Genomic DNA, 15425 nt, shown 5'->3' on the forward strand with positions numbered 1-15425 from the left:
ATATAAATCATGCCTTCTAGGCATCTAAGATTGTATGCCGATGTATGCTGATTTACGCCTGTATTGTCAATTTCTATCTTCCAGTGCGTCCCCCGAATCAATCCAACCCTGTGCTTAAATAAATACAAGATATTATAATGACTTATGACTAATCCGATATCTTATATATTGTATCGTCTTTTGCGATCAAAAGAGCACTGTACTCCCACGTAGATAAATAAAATAAATACATCTCCTTGGAAAGGTTTCTCCATTATTGCCAAAACTTGCTTCCTAGATGTTGTAATGAGATCTGGTGCTAAGCCTATGCCGAATGCTCAATGTTGGAAGGTGGAGGTGATAGGCGCAGACAGTGGAAGATTTTGCCAGAATAGGGGCTGAGATAGCAGGTATGCGGATGCTGTACTTGGAGGTGACTCTGCCATCCTCAGAAGGCATGGAGGGCCAAGTAGTCAGCACCAATGCTGTTGCAAAAATAGCAAACATTTGAGTTTCTAAATCCTCTGACTGCTCCCATCAGTGGAGCTTGTGGGGAACTGCATCTGCTTTTTTTTTCTTTCTTATTTGGGTGATGAAACCGCAGTCTCATCATTGCCCAGTGAATAACATTTTCCTGAAGATGGGGAATGGTGCGTCATGGTATGGAAGGTGACTCTCTTTTCTGGACTGGCTATTGACTGAGCAACCAATATTTATTTCTCCACTTCAGATTCTGAGGAATCCAGGGATGCTCAGGCAGGGGGAGAGTGGGACGACTTTCCAGAAATCTATTGGGGTGGAGGTTCAAGTACTTTCCTTGCGAAGGGTGATAATGAGCTTTGCCACCGATTCATGAAGAAACTTCGGGTGCATGGCCCAACAGGAACTGCATATCATCGGTGTGGTGATCGTCTCGTCCCCCCCCACCTCCTCTAGGCACCAAAGACACCCTTGGTGCAGTACAATACAGACCTTTTGGCTCTGAATCTCATGGAGGGCTTGAAGCCCACAGGCGCCTGGATTTCGGGCAATATTGGAGAAAAAGAAGATCTGAAGAGGCGCTGTTCTGAAACACTGTGGTGAGCACACAGAAAGAAGGTCATGGGGTGTTGCGTGCTATATAATTGCAGTGCGCCCGCAGTGGTTGAAAAGACTTCAGAAAATCAGCACGTGATCATCAATGAGGAGGTCTATGTGGGACGACAGTACATTAGAAACCGCTTTAAGACAAAAAGTTATCTGCAAGTTCAACTCAAATCTTAAAGGAGCTTCCTCATCAGGTGTGATTTACAATGGTTTGGGAATATTCCCCATCATGCTCCCAAAATGCCACTTCCTTGCCAGCAGGCTTTCCTGAGTTTCCAGCCATTTTTTTAGTCTATGGGAATATATGGCAGCAACCTAGTTAGAAAGTAATGGAGCACTGTAGAAGTAATTTGGGGTTAACAGAGGTTAGTGGAAGGGAAGGATAACATTTATAGTAGCTTTCATATCCCTTGCTACAGGAGTGGTATACACCCAGGAGAAGCAGGTCTGAAGTGACCCATAGGTATCCCCTGAAGAGGAAGGCTTTGAGTTCCTTCCTGAATGTACCAGTAGGGTGTGCCATAGGTAGAGGGGGTTGTTTCCTAGTTTTCTCTTTGCATGCCCGTTTAGGCTCAATCCTTGCAATAGTTGGACTCATAGAGATTGTGCCCCCAAATGAGTCTGCACGTTTTGTGGCTAGGAAGGGTGGTGATCGGGCAATAGTGGCCTTATACATGATACAAGCAGTTTTGAAGAGTAACCTGGCTACAATGGGTAGCCGGTACAATTTGCTTCAAATGGGGGAGATGTGATCACATTTCTTAGTTCCCATTAAGAGGTGTACAGTGGCATGTTGAACAGTCCTAAAGAGGTCCAGGAGCAAATATACTAGTGAGGAGGGCCAATCCCGCAATCAAGCTGAGAGATTACTAGGGCCTGGTCATGGTTCTGAAATCCTCTTAGATGATATCAGGTGGTTTTGGCTTTTTAAAACAATATTTTGCCAGAAGAGATTACTGCTAATTATGTATGTATGGGCTTTAAACCGCACAAAGCTAGCTGGCTAACAATGTAGCGCTTAATAAAGGGGACGCAACCAAGGAGTTAGTAAGAGGGTACTGGGATAGATAGGGGGAGCATGGGAGGGGAGCATGGGAGGGGACGCTTGGTTATAGAGTTGGTAATGAACCAAAGGGATATGGCACATGGCGAAAATCCATCAAGGTGCATGTCATTTAGCCGTTCTTGGAAGGCCTCCTTTTTAGATAGATGCCTGCTATCTATCCAAGCGTGGATAGAGGCAAAACATTTCCTGAGATATGAAATGTTGAAGTGAGATATTAGGGTCGATGAGAAGCAACCAAAGAGGTCCCATAAACAGATTAAAGATCACTAGGGAGAATATCAATCTTGGTGAGACTCTCCATGTGACTGGGCTATGGTTGGATCTGAAGTTACCCTTCTGGACTTCTTGGTTTCTGTTTGAGACATAGAAGGCCAGTCCGTTGAGGACCCTATGTGAAACCCATTCTGCCTGTGAGAAGTCTTGCGAGTGTGAAGTAATCGGCTGTCAAATGTAGCAGAGAGGTCAAGAAGAGCCAAGTAGCGGGAGTCACCTTTAGCAATGATTTGCAGAGAATTATTGTTCGGGTAGAATTCAATTTTTTGGGGTTGTACAGTCTCATTTTATGTGATTCCTATTGTAAAGACGGAGGGGGCATCTGTACTTCTGCCCTCTATATGGTAGGGTAAAGCCACAGAACACCTCAGCCAGGGCTATCAATGTGGTAGCAATGGACGAGCAGCCAGGCTTAAGCTTTCAGGAGGTGATGCAGGCTGGTTCTTAAATACCGTGAATCCCCACAGACTCCACAAAGGAATGTCCACACACTACGTTAAGTGATAACACAGCTTCTTTATATAAAATAAGATTCAGGGGGAGGCCACCAGGAGGCACGCAGATGCAGGGAGTCTCTGCGTAATCCTACCTTTTTTTTTTTAAATATGTGCAAGGAACTTGGGGTTTGTCACCCTGAGTTACCTGGGGGCAACCAGACGTGGACTCCCTGCTCACTGTGCTCACTGTGCTCTTAGAGGCACAGCTTCACCTCACTGATGAGGCCTAACAAGGCTGAAACACGTGTATGGGGTTGCTGTCGGTGCTCTTGTTCAGAGAGGAATTGCCATAGCATTTCGGTGCTGGATTTCCCATATGGGCAGGACAAAGACTGATATGCAAATGGATACTTCCCATCTGTGAAAGGTACAGTGAGCAAAACGCGTGTGCTGCAAACTCATCTCAGAACAGGTTATCATGCCATGTTCATTCTGGAGAGGAGCGCCTGCTACCTTTTTTTGAAATAATCCTAAAAGGGGTCTGAGCCCTCAACCCCTGCGACAAAGGTACCTTATGGACCCCGGGTGGGCACTTGGAGTGGCAGCTCACTGAACGACGATATACCCCATGGAGATGCAGGGGCCGGCGCACTAGGCTGTTGAACGTATAGGAGCACCGTTAGAATTAGAGTCACTGCATCGCACGCCAGCTGCCCCAGAGGCGAGGAACACTCTAGAAAGGGAAGTCCCGGGAGGGCCTTGATGAGCTTTGCCCGTAAATAATACATTTTCTTTTTTAAACCAAGACACCCGATCTTCCCAAAGGGTTCGTATTGAGGAGTTAACCTACGGTGGAGGGTCGAGTGCAGGCCCCCCCCACAGTCTACTGGATCGGCCCAGTGACTAAGATTCTGGGCCCTTCTATACGCTGGGCCATCCGGCAATACGGTGTGATCCGAGGGAGCGTCCCAGCCCACAAGAGCTCAGGAAGGCACATTGAATACCCCGCCATTGCCAGTCCCAGAGGTGGCGTGACAGGGACCACAGCCGCGCAGGTGTCACGGAGCAGGGGCCCACAAGCAGAACAAAACACTGAGGACAGCAGTGAAAACACCCTAACCGGTTGGATACTGTGAAGGGAGTTCAATTGAGTGACACTCGGGGATCACAAAAAGGGGAGTGAGTCACTTCGGGAGACATTTTGTGGCCCCCTGGGCTCCGGAACTACTCCTTACAGGCACATTGCTTCCACGACACACACAGATTGGTGCCTCGCCAGGCTGTCAGCTCCAGGCCATAGGCGAGGCGCGGGCACCACCATCCTCGGTTGCCCATCCACAGGGCTTGCTTCACCAAGCACTGATTACCTACATTGTCTCAATTGAAAGGAGCCCACCATCCACCCAAATGAAACAAAGCTGCCAGGTGCACACCCGCAGCAGATCAGGCAGGTGAGAACGCTACGCCCAGGGAGGGTGGACCCACAAGTCTGGGGCGTGTGCCCTCCTCCCGGGCTCCAGACTAAGAGGACACCCGTCAAACTGGCACTGCCAAACTGGGATATCGGGGGAGTGCACCTGCCACTATAGGCCTTAGACAACAAAGGAGGAACCAAAGCGAGGCGGCAGTCTAGCATTGACAGGAGTGCAAGGACATAAGATTGAATTGAGGGGAGGAGGATTGGTTCCCCCCCTAATCTGAACCTCTGTGGTGTGCGCCCCCGATGTAGGGGCGTGTGCCCACCACAGGGGCTGCGTTGGACAAGCCTCGAATTGGGAGGAGAACGTGTCGCTGTAGAAACTGTCACATAAGGGGCGGCCGTTACCTCCCGAAGGGGTGACCAGGCGGAGTGAAGTAGGGGCCGTGCACCGGACATCAGACCGAGGTTTGTGGAAGCAAAGCAGAAATTGGCCACCTACAAATATAAACCAAACCCAGAGGAATCGGCTGCTACCAAAAAGGACGTGCCGGCCCTTATGGAGGAAATAAGGAACATGAGGGCAAACATCGGAAGCAGGGTTGACAAGATCACCCAGAGGATAGACAAGATGGAGGAGCGCCTAGAGGAAGTTGAAAACAGCCAGACCTCACTGGCAGACACAAATGGACCAACGGATAATGGAAATGGAGAGCCGGGATGAGGAATTTCGATTGACCATTTGGAAAATCACGAAAGGTGGAATAACCTGAGACTCTTCAGCATTCCCGACCAGGGAAGTGGAGTCGGAGCAAGACTTGAGAAGAACGCTTCATGAGGTTACGAAATTGGTGTTCGATTACGACTCCATTGACGAGGCGAAGATTGAGAGGATTCACAGGGTGGGGGAAGGAGGGCTACATAGGGGGGGCAGGCTAGTCCTAGCCCGGTTCCACAACTACAATGACGAAACAAAAATCTTAGAGAAAGCGAAGCAGAAGGGCTCGATCACCTATGGCTCGGCAAGAGTGACAATTTTCCAAGATTTATCCTCAATGACGCTGGCGAGGAGAAGATGCATGCCCCTGACAAAGGGGCTACAGGAAAAGGGAGAGCGCTATAGATGGGGGTTTCTGTTCTCCCTCACATTTGAACTGGACGGCCACAAACAGAGGTTGAGGACGGAGAGAGACATCCACAGATGCATGTCCGAATTGATGGGTGAATTGATGGGCGAGAAGAATCAGGGCGAAAGAACAAATAACGAAAGGCATTGGCGCATCCAAGGGCCGAAACGGAGGCATATGCCGTGCTCCAGGAAGTACAGGAAGAGGAACGCATCGCCTGGGGTGGACACTTTAAGCAAACCGGGTACACTGTAATGTTGATAAGTGGACAGGAGGTGGTTGTAAGGGGGTTTTAAGAAGTGGAAACTGGGAGAGTTCCGGGGGTGTGGGTTCTAATAGTGTGATGGATATAATGCACAGGGTTTACAGGGGCAGATGGCAGTCAAAAACAACATGAGTCTGGGGGAGGGGAGTGGGAGCTCAATCATAATAAGTGTGTAAAGGATGGACCCGAGGGAACCGGTCCCAGCTGGTGGTCCGATCTCAGCCCAGTGATGTTAACCGGGAGATGTCGGGCAGCTTTGAGGGGTGGGGTGGGAGGTAGGGCAGGGGTTAGGATTAGGGTCTTCTTTAAACTGAGTTTAAGCGGATGTGGAGGAAGAGAGGAGGGCCACCGAATTGCGAGTATGGCTGTAAATCCAGGCTCCCAGGGGGGTGGCCATCTCAGGGTGGGCACGTTAAATGTCAAGGGGATGAATTCACCCACAAAAAGGTTGTTAGTGGCCAGGGAGTTTCGCAGAGCGGGCCTCAATGTGATGTTCCTTCATGAAACCAAATATGCCAAAGGGGAGGAACGGAGGGTCCCGGGTGGGGGATCGGGACAGGAATACTTTCACCAGAATCAACTACTTGTATGTCTCGGGAGGGCTAGGGGACGTGGTGCTGGGTTCAGAGATCTCCCCGGTTGCATGGTCAGACTTTGATAGGGTAACGGTGGACCTAAACAGGTCGAGCCTACCGCACAAAGGTTCAAAGTGGAGATGCAATGAGTCACTGTGGAAGGACCCAGTATCAAGTGGAAAATATCAGAAGAAATTGGGGACTAGTTCAAAATAAATAACATGTGGGAAGTCCCAAGGAAGACAGTCTGGGAAGCGGGGAAAGCAACATGGAGAGGGATCCTGATTAGGGAGGGAGCTATGAAGAAGAGAGAGCAGACCTTAATTGAGAACAGGCTGAGGGATAAGATTGCTCACCTTGACAGGATGACACAGAACGCCACCGAAGATGGGGAGGATAGGGTTCTGGAGGCGAGGCAGAAAAGGGAAGAGCTAAGGCTCCTTGAAGAAGGCCAAATAGTTAGGCAACTACAGTTCCTGAAACAGAAGTTCTATGAAAAGGGAGACAAGGCAGGCGCATTACTGGCTGCCAGACTACGGGGGCAGCGAGCCAAGAGGTGGGTTTAGGCCATAGCTGAGGGAAGGGTGACAGGATCCGGGCAAGGTAGGGATCCAAGAAGCATTCGCAACATTTTATGAAGCTCTATACAAACCTGAGGCCAATCCGGGGAGCGGAGACATGTTATATTTAGCCGAAACGGAGATGCTGAGACTTTCCCCAATTATGGCAGAGGAAATCAAGAGGGCGCTGTTGAGGTTGCCACTGGGGAAGGCCCAGGGGGAAGAAAGGTACACAGCAGGGTTTTATATGTCATTTATCACCCTCTCCTCCCCTTTATGGTGGAACTCTTCAATGATATCCTGGAGATGGGGGAAGCCCCTGAATCATTCTCCCGGGTGTTAATTACAGTGATTCATAAGGAAGGTAGAGACCCCAGAAGGTGTGGGTCTTATCGTCCCATCTCTCTTCTGAACATTGTCGCCAAGATTTACACAAGGATATTGGCTGCAAGACTGGAAACATACATTCCCAACCTGATACACTCTGATCAAGTAGGCTTTATAATGGCCCGTCAGGGAGAGGACACAATGCGGAAAACCTTGCTTTTGATTCATGAGTCAGGAGGGATGGGGGGGAACCGGCCCTTCTCTCGGTGGATGCTGAAAAATGTTTGACCGAGTGGAATGGGGCTTTCTGGTGGAAGTTCTGGGCATAGTGGGATTGGGGAAAGAGAAAAATATGGACAGTAGAAGACCACCCTATTGTCAGAGATATAATCTACTCTAATAAGTACTTAGTCAATGGGTTGCTAATTGCAAAAACTATTCAAGGTGCAGAGGAGAGAGATGGAACCTTGACACCTAGGTTGCCTAAATATAGAAAAAAGACAAACAAGTTTCCAAGTCGGGAACTCCCGTCCCCTGCACACTATCGTATGTCTGGAATACCAGACCAAAAATTCATCATTTAGGTTCACGGTATTTTAGGTAAGTTGTAACATATTTTGGAGAGAATACAATTTAGACAAAAAACAGTTAGGAAAAAATGAGCTTTCAGTCACTTTAGGTCACAATAACCATCTTCATTTTATTCATGATGATGTTGTCGTCGAAGGGGGCCCAACACGTTTCGAGTGTTGCACACTCTTCATCAGGGGCAATTCAATTTCTAGAAAAGGATTATGCAAAAACAATAATAAATTCAATCTCATCAAATCTCAAAAGCATACAAAGGCCAAAACATTTTCATAATGAAATCACAGATTAAAGAGATATCATACAAATAATAGATTTGCATAATAAACAACAACATCATGAATAAAATGAGGATGGTTATTGTGACCTAAAGAAGTGGCAGAGTTTCTTGGTTTCACTCGATGATTCCCTCCAAGGATGTACCACCCCCCCCCCTCTTGGAAGAAGAAGCCACTGGGATGCCGAGTCCACGAGAAAAATGGAACCAAAGTCTTTCTAAAGTGCAGCAGTTTTTGACTTTGGAGTGCTCTCCTTTGGTCGATAAGTTATCCGACTGTAGAAGTCCTGTGAAGATAAAACTTGTTGTGAGCTCCTTAAAGGCTTCGCAGAGGAGAGTAAGACCCCTAGGTTCCTTCGATGACTTCTGGCAGGGACGGGTGCATATGTCACCTTTGGTGTCGGGTTTCGGAACATCACTGTTTTCAGACTTTCAGTTCCTCAGTGCCGCAGCACTGATCTCTGGACAGCTTCTGGCGACCTGTACTCGAGCACTGGAGTGGACCATGGACCTTCACCAAGTCTGAACCCTCATGACGTCTTCGTTAGCTTCCGACGACGGAAAACCCACGACTGACCTTCCTTTGCACTCAGCGACTCTGGACTATCACCGGTGGGAAAAAGTGGTCTGTGATGATGGCAAGGATGTCCCTTGAAATGTTCATAGGCAGTTTGGAACTTTGGCAGTTCTGGGTGTCCAGCAGCGCTATGCCAGGCTACCCCCTCTTCTGGGCGGTAGACAGCAATGGCTTCCAGCGGTCACGAAACTCCCCTCCGGACCCTGGGTGACACCAATGGACTTCTTTGTCTCAAGATGTCCGGGCACTCCCCTTCTGGACTCAAAGACCCCTTCTCCAGGCGGCAGGCACACAGGACTGGCTTTCAGGGCACTTCGGATGAAGAGCAGCAGTTTTCACAATGGCCCCTCATAGCTCAGGGAGAGGTCTCCTTCGCAGGTCCTCTGTGGATCAGTACTTGGAAGAACACAGCAGCTTTTGGATTACTCGAAGAAATGCAGCAGCATACATCTCCAGCTGGGCTTCAAGGAACAGCTTCTTCCTGATTCAGCTTCGACTTCTGATTCTCAACAAATTGGTAAGTGAGAGGTCCTCAGATATACAGATCTGTTCCCCATTCACTCTGGCTGAGCCAGGCTCAGTCAGCTAATCATGCAGAAGGGCATTCATGCAGGCAGGTGGCCAATCAGGCTCACATGCTTTCAGACCATTCACTCCACCAGACACCAAAAACAAAGAATGTGGATTGGGGTAAGTTCCCAGCCTTTCAGCACACTACATTGTGTCACACACAAAGAAACCAGGTACACAGAATGTGAGTTCACTTCTGACTCCATTCATAAAGGTCCCATCCGTCTGAAGTACCTACAAGGCTACAGTCAGTCTGAGAGGAGGCAGCCCCAGAGCCATATATGGTATTTCCACCCAACAGCCACTCAGGAGGAAAGAGAACAGAGACAGGGTTTCCCAGGACTTTGGGAAACAAGGACAGGGGCCACAGGGGCTATCTTGCCTTCTATCAGGAATCCATTGATTCCTATGGTAGGGCCTGTTTTTTTTTTTTGTTTTTTTTTATGGAGGCCACTCAGAGCCACTGCCATGTCAGCATGTAGCTGCTATCAGGTCATACCATGCTCTGTGGGCAACACACAAGTGCCCAGAAACACGCATAAGGAGCACAAGGGTGTACTCCCCACCCATGGGTGCCATAAGGGTATCCCATGCGTGGTGTTCACCAAACGGAAAACATGAAGAGCTGCAGTGCTGGAGGTCCAGCTCAGCCTCAGTGGCAGAAAATAGAGAAACGCACACAGAGAAGTGGTAGGACAAGGCCTCCATAAGGCATTTCCAGCATCACACCTATACTTTGCAGTTTCTAATTTATTTTGGTTGTCAAAGGGACTTTTGCTGAAATCCCCCTGTCACTATATCCCTTTTTCTCTTACTTAAGGTATATGTTATTGAGACGGTCATAAGGCTCCCAGTCCCCAGGGAGCCCCTCAGGTCTCCTATTTTTGCCCCAAGCTGATTTTATCACCCTGAATTAGTTTTAGAGGGTAGGCGGTGTCCGCTAATAATTAGTTTTCACTTCACCAGGGAAGCAAGCCAATTTACTGCATTAGTAGCCCAATGTACCTTTATTGTAGCCACTGGGGTACTAAAGGTCGTCCTACTCTTAGCCATTTTATTTTAGGGATTTCCTTTGTTCATGGGAAAGCGAGGCCGGCCTTAAAATGGCCATTATGACCACATGTGCTCTTTGTGAACCCCAGATGGCAGCCTCCATGGTGGGTTAGACCAGCTAATGGCCCTGGGCAGGCCACTAGACTTCAATTCTGGGTGGGTATGGATGTTTTGTGGTTTTTAAGCCGATCAGATTGGTGGCCAAGAAAGCCTTTGTTGTAAATACAGGTACACTGGCTCCCCATCAAGGAAAGGGTGGTTTTCAAAACCTTGGCCCTAAAACATAAATGTCTTCATGATCAAGCTCCTCCCTATCTTGCATAAAGGATCACCAAACAAACAGCGTCCAGACACTCGTGGTCGGCCTATGCCAGCCGCATCACGGTTCATCAGACGCGCAGAGTGCGTGCAGGAGGCACCAGCTTCCCCACTATGGCTGCAACCCTTTGGAACAACCTCCCAGCTCAGATTAGAACAATCGACTCACACACAGCCTTGCGCAAGGCCCTAAAAACCCGGCTCTTTATCTAAAGAGCAGATCCCCATTAGATCTGTACTACATTTGTCACTTTGTATATGAAATCTATCTGTAATCCAATCTGTTACCTGGATAAGAAAAATGAGTAAACAACTGTAACCTTTCAAATTTTAACAACTGTAACATAACAAATGTATCTAAGGATTCTTTCTTGGGCAGCTTATTGTAACCTGCAAGCAAGCCTCCTTAAGTTTCCGTAAAGCGCCTTGTTGCCTGTGGGCTGTATAGTGCGCTCTACAAATACAAAATAAATAAATAAATCCCCTAATGGGATTGGCGGACTGGCAAAAGCCAGGCCCTTTGAATATAGGGATTGTGACGAATCCTTAGATGTCGTCACCTCTCCCCAAGCGGGTGCCCCTTCCCATGAGGCCAGGGAGGTGAGGCTGCTACCCGATAGTGCCCCTGGGGGTTGTACTCAGCAGGAGGATCTCATGGGAAGAGACTCCCCCTCTAGGGACAAGGACAATCATCTAAGAGAAACACAGTATTCCAACCCTATTTACACCGCCCATCCATCCTAATATTGCATTGTAGTCATTTATATAGTGCCATTTCCCCATTTGTATGGTATCAATGCGCTTTGTGGTTCGAACGCCCTTGGGGACCGGAGTCCAGGTATGGGAACGTTCTAAGAGGAGGCTTAAGATGCTTCTGTGCATTTGGCCAAGAAAAGGACTTAGGAGGGCAGGCTAGGCTCCAGTAAGTAACCCAAGAGGTGAGGCACAAGGGTGGGTGCTGCGGGAGGTCATGAAAGAGAGCTAGTGCAGGAGATTCGATTTGTGTCCAGCTTGACGGAATTTTGTCATAGGTTGTCGCTGTATTCTAATGGCAGAGGTGTTGAGGCAAGTCTGGTGTTTCAGGGCGAAACAGTTGTGTGACCAGCTAGACCGAATTTGACATAGTCATAGCTGCATTCTAGAGTGCGTGGATGGATACCCATGTCTGCGGCGGATGCCCACCAAAGTGGTGCATTTACACATATCTTAAGCTCAGTTGGAGCTTATCTTCGATGTCACTGTGTCATCCGACCAAGTGGGGGAGAAAAAGCCAACTACCCTCGTAGACTTCCTGGGCACTATGGATACTAGTTTATTAAATACAACTGACCGGGTGACGTAGAGCCTCTTGTCGGAGGTAGAGACCGGCCATCATAGAAACTAGGCTAATGGGATTCTCTGAGTGCAATGGACAGGTTGCCTTCATAGTCTGACTACGTAGCTCCCGTGTTCTACAAATACTAACCAAAGCAGTCTAATAAGGACGCTGTCAAGGATATCAGCCTGTAACCACTGGGCAATACAATGGCTAAATTAAGCAGTTATAGGTACAATGGAAGGTTACCAACATATCAAGGTACCAGGGAGGGTGCACCTAAATTTAACAGATCACAGCAGTGGAAACGCACCCAGATTCTAGATAACGCAGCAGTTGCGATGTATCTGGATACATGCAAGCACAGATGGTTAAAGTGCCACCTAGAATTGAAGGTATCAAGCAGGAAAAATGCACCTAGCATTAAAAGGGTACAGTAGGGAAGATGCACCTAATTGGAAAAACAACTCTATTTGAAACACTGCAATAAAGGGAGAATCGCCTCGAGTCAAACACTGCAGCAGTGGGAAAAGCACCTAAATTTGTGACACAACAGTAATGGGCAAAACACCTAAATTTGAGACAAAGCAGTAAAGGGAGAAACACCTACATTGGAGACATCTTATTAAGGGAGAAACACCTAAATTGGAGACATAGTAGTAGTGGGAAAACAAATTACTAGCTGACTAGCAAAGGTGGACTATTTTATAGTAGGTAATAAGCATGGAGGGGCTTTACTGGAGTAGAGAAATGCCTCTACACCCCGCCCAGACCACACTTAACTTAGAAGTTGTTACTGGTTGACGGCAGCCGGCTTCCCGGTCAATCACAGTCTGGATCTACTTTTTCAGGAGCTGCCCTAGGCCGGAAAGGGTCTGCCCTGGGAGACAATCCAAAAAGGGTGCGCAGGCCAATAAGAGGGAGTGGCAGGCTGGGAGAAGAGCTGGAAACTAGGACACTGGTGAGAGGTTGCAACAGGGTTTAAAACCCTGAAACAATGGCTGGGCGAGCGCAGTGATTTGTAAATGAACACACATAAAATAATGTTTTGGAGCTGCAAAGACCCTTCAAAACGATACACTCACCTCACGAGAGACAGATGGAAAGTGGAGAGTAAACAGGAATTTTCTCTAGAAGGTCAAATATGTCTTGACATGGGACCAAACTTATTGCACTTTGGAATGGAAGCCACACTTTACCACCAATTAGGTCAAAATGTGCTCCGGGGGTGCTTCATTCCTGGTTATCATCCCTCACACCTGACCTCAATGTTACATAACCACACCATGTATGTGTGTAGGGCCATAGGGCTGACTGTTACTGAGATGAAAAACTAGATCAGATGACAAGTAACACGTATGGGACTCGAAATCAGATGAAGAGGCGCAGAGCCATGAAGAATACCTGGTGGAATGGTAATCTCCATTCTAGCTTTCCGCAGAGGCGGGCCTGGGAGGTGTGATGAATCCTGCGGATCCGTCACTAAACCCCTCCCTAAAGTCTCCTTCCAGGGGGCCAGGGAAAGGCAGAAGCTTCCTGATCTGACCTTGGGGGTGGTGCTCTGCGGGAGGATCATCTGGGATGCGAAAAGGCCCAGGGTGGTGAGGAGATCGAATGGGATGAGACACAGTATTTGTCTTTAAAAAGGGAGGAACTTTTTAAAGGTTCAAAGGTATGTAATGGCTTATTGTCGTCATGAGCTATCTGAACTACACAGTAAACCTAATGCAGGTAAAGCTAATGTGAAATCCCTAAACAGCCTAAGAAAGGAAAGACTGTCTGAAACTTCTCAAGTTAAAAATCCTCCTTACTCCCAGCGGGACAGTGAAAGGAAACCTATAAACAATGACTTAAACTGCCTTCCCCCTTTCAAATGAACTCTTGTAATATTTCATTAAATACATTTAGGAAAAGTAAATGGTCTTGTAAGAACAGAAAACTGGTGGGGCGTGGCCTGGAGCGCGAACGATGAAGCCGCTCCTGTGATGGCCTCCGTACGAGACCCGCGGCAATGAAGCAATTTCGGAACTTTGAGTGATCGTCGCCGGCGACCTTCGGTCCATGAGTGAGGCGAACCCCTGAGGAGTCAGCTGTTGCCTGGGGGGTGCGACAATATCTCTCCAGGGGATGAGATTCGGCCCATCTTCCCGGCGCCACCCACCTCCTGACGGGGCTTCCAAAATGGCGGACATGAAGAAATATCCCCGCCGTTCCCGAAGCGGTACGCGTTGAGCCTCGGATCGGTTCTTTGAAGGCTGGACCCGATCCGACACGGGCTGACAGCCCCTGCTCCGCGGTGGCTGAGTGGCCCTCCCCTCCTCCCTGTGCTGAGTTCGTCGGAGGCCTGAATCGAGGATACGCCCGTGAAGTGAGAGACGACCCCGCGGGGAATCCAGCGATCCCAACCCCTGCGGCAGAGAGCGAGCTGACGCCCACCCAGGAGCGCGGCCATCGGGGAGCGGTGATCGCGCGGCCCCCTGCGCCGCCCTGCCCGAGGGCCTGCAGCTTGGGGACACAGAGGGGCCCCCGATGCTGCTGTGGAGGGACGGGCACCCCCCCCCGCAGCGACGGATGACCTGACCGCCTCCAGTCTGGCCTCCTCTGGGGTTCCACAGGGACTGCTGCCTGCCCCACTCTGCCTCACCACCCCACGCCGGAGTCCCAGCATGGATACCGCTGTGAGCGGAATTCCCTATCGCCGGCCCCTACATCAACAGGTACTCCGGCTTCTCCTTCCAGGGGCGCCCCTGCCCACTCTCATTCTGCCGGCCGGGCCCATCGCCATCCCTGGAGTCCCAGATAGGATCAGCTAACTGTCGGCTTCTCCCCAGCACCAGTAACCTGCCCGGCGGCCCGGGCCCTGATGAGGTAGGAGAATGTTTAAGGCCTAACTAAGTGCCGGCTGGCTGCTGCTGCTCAGAAGACCGGGCGGTGTCCCGCGCCCGGGCAGTGATCCCTGGGTGCCCTTTTGGAGCCCCCCCTCCCATCTGAACTTCCTGGGGCGCCCCGGCCCACCCCTGCTGTCCACAACTCAGCCCTACCTGATTCGGGCCACCCACCTCCCTTCAGTGATTCACGTTGGAGGCTTCTCTACGGCGGCCCCTTTCTGGCGCCGGGGAGGCCCGGCTTGAGGATCCTTGTCGCTCTTGATAGACTGCCTGTTCCCCTGAGTCTCCCCCTCCCCATACATCGCATCCATTTCCCCTGGGATCTCGGCCTCTTGCCTCCTCGGATTGGAGAGCTCCATTTTGCTATCTCTAAGCACTGCGGTCACACCAGCCCAGAGCCCCTCGTTTCGGCACATTGTCAAAGCCAACGAAATCAGCCAAATCTTCGGACATCTCCACTATGCTATTGGCGGCGGACAGAGCGAAGAAGCCGGACCCTCCCCCTAAAGTGACCCCACAAAAACCCCCCGAGGAGCAAGGAAAATTAGCCATTAAGGAAGACATCCAGGCCTTTATGCAGGACATCAAGGCGGAGTTCAGATCATGTATGTCAGGGCTCACCGCGCGGATGGACCAGACCGATTAGAGACTGATCGAGGCGGAACAGAGGCTGGGCAAGGTGGAGGACCTGACCCAGAGTCACAACGCCACAATCCTAGACATGAAA

At 49.6% G+C, this 15425-nt stretch overlaps 1 protein-coding gene across 6 annotated transcripts in view; it reads right to left on the reverse strand.

Annotated features, from left to right (window-relative positions):
* SLC35F5 (solute carrier family 35 member F5) overlaps positions 1 to 15425 on the reverse strand; it is a 1900137-nt gene that overhangs the window by 479809 nt on the left and 1404903 nt on the right. The gene's annotated exons all lie outside the window — the stretch shown is intronic.

Source organism: Ambystoma mexicanum, chromosome 9, assembly GCF_040938575.1.
Source record: "Ambystoma mexicanum isolate Mex_15411 chromosome 9, UKY_AmexF1_1, whole genome shotgun sequence".
NCBI lineage: Eukaryota > Metazoa > Chordata > Amphibia > Caudata > Ambystomatidae > Ambystoma > Ambystoma mexicanum.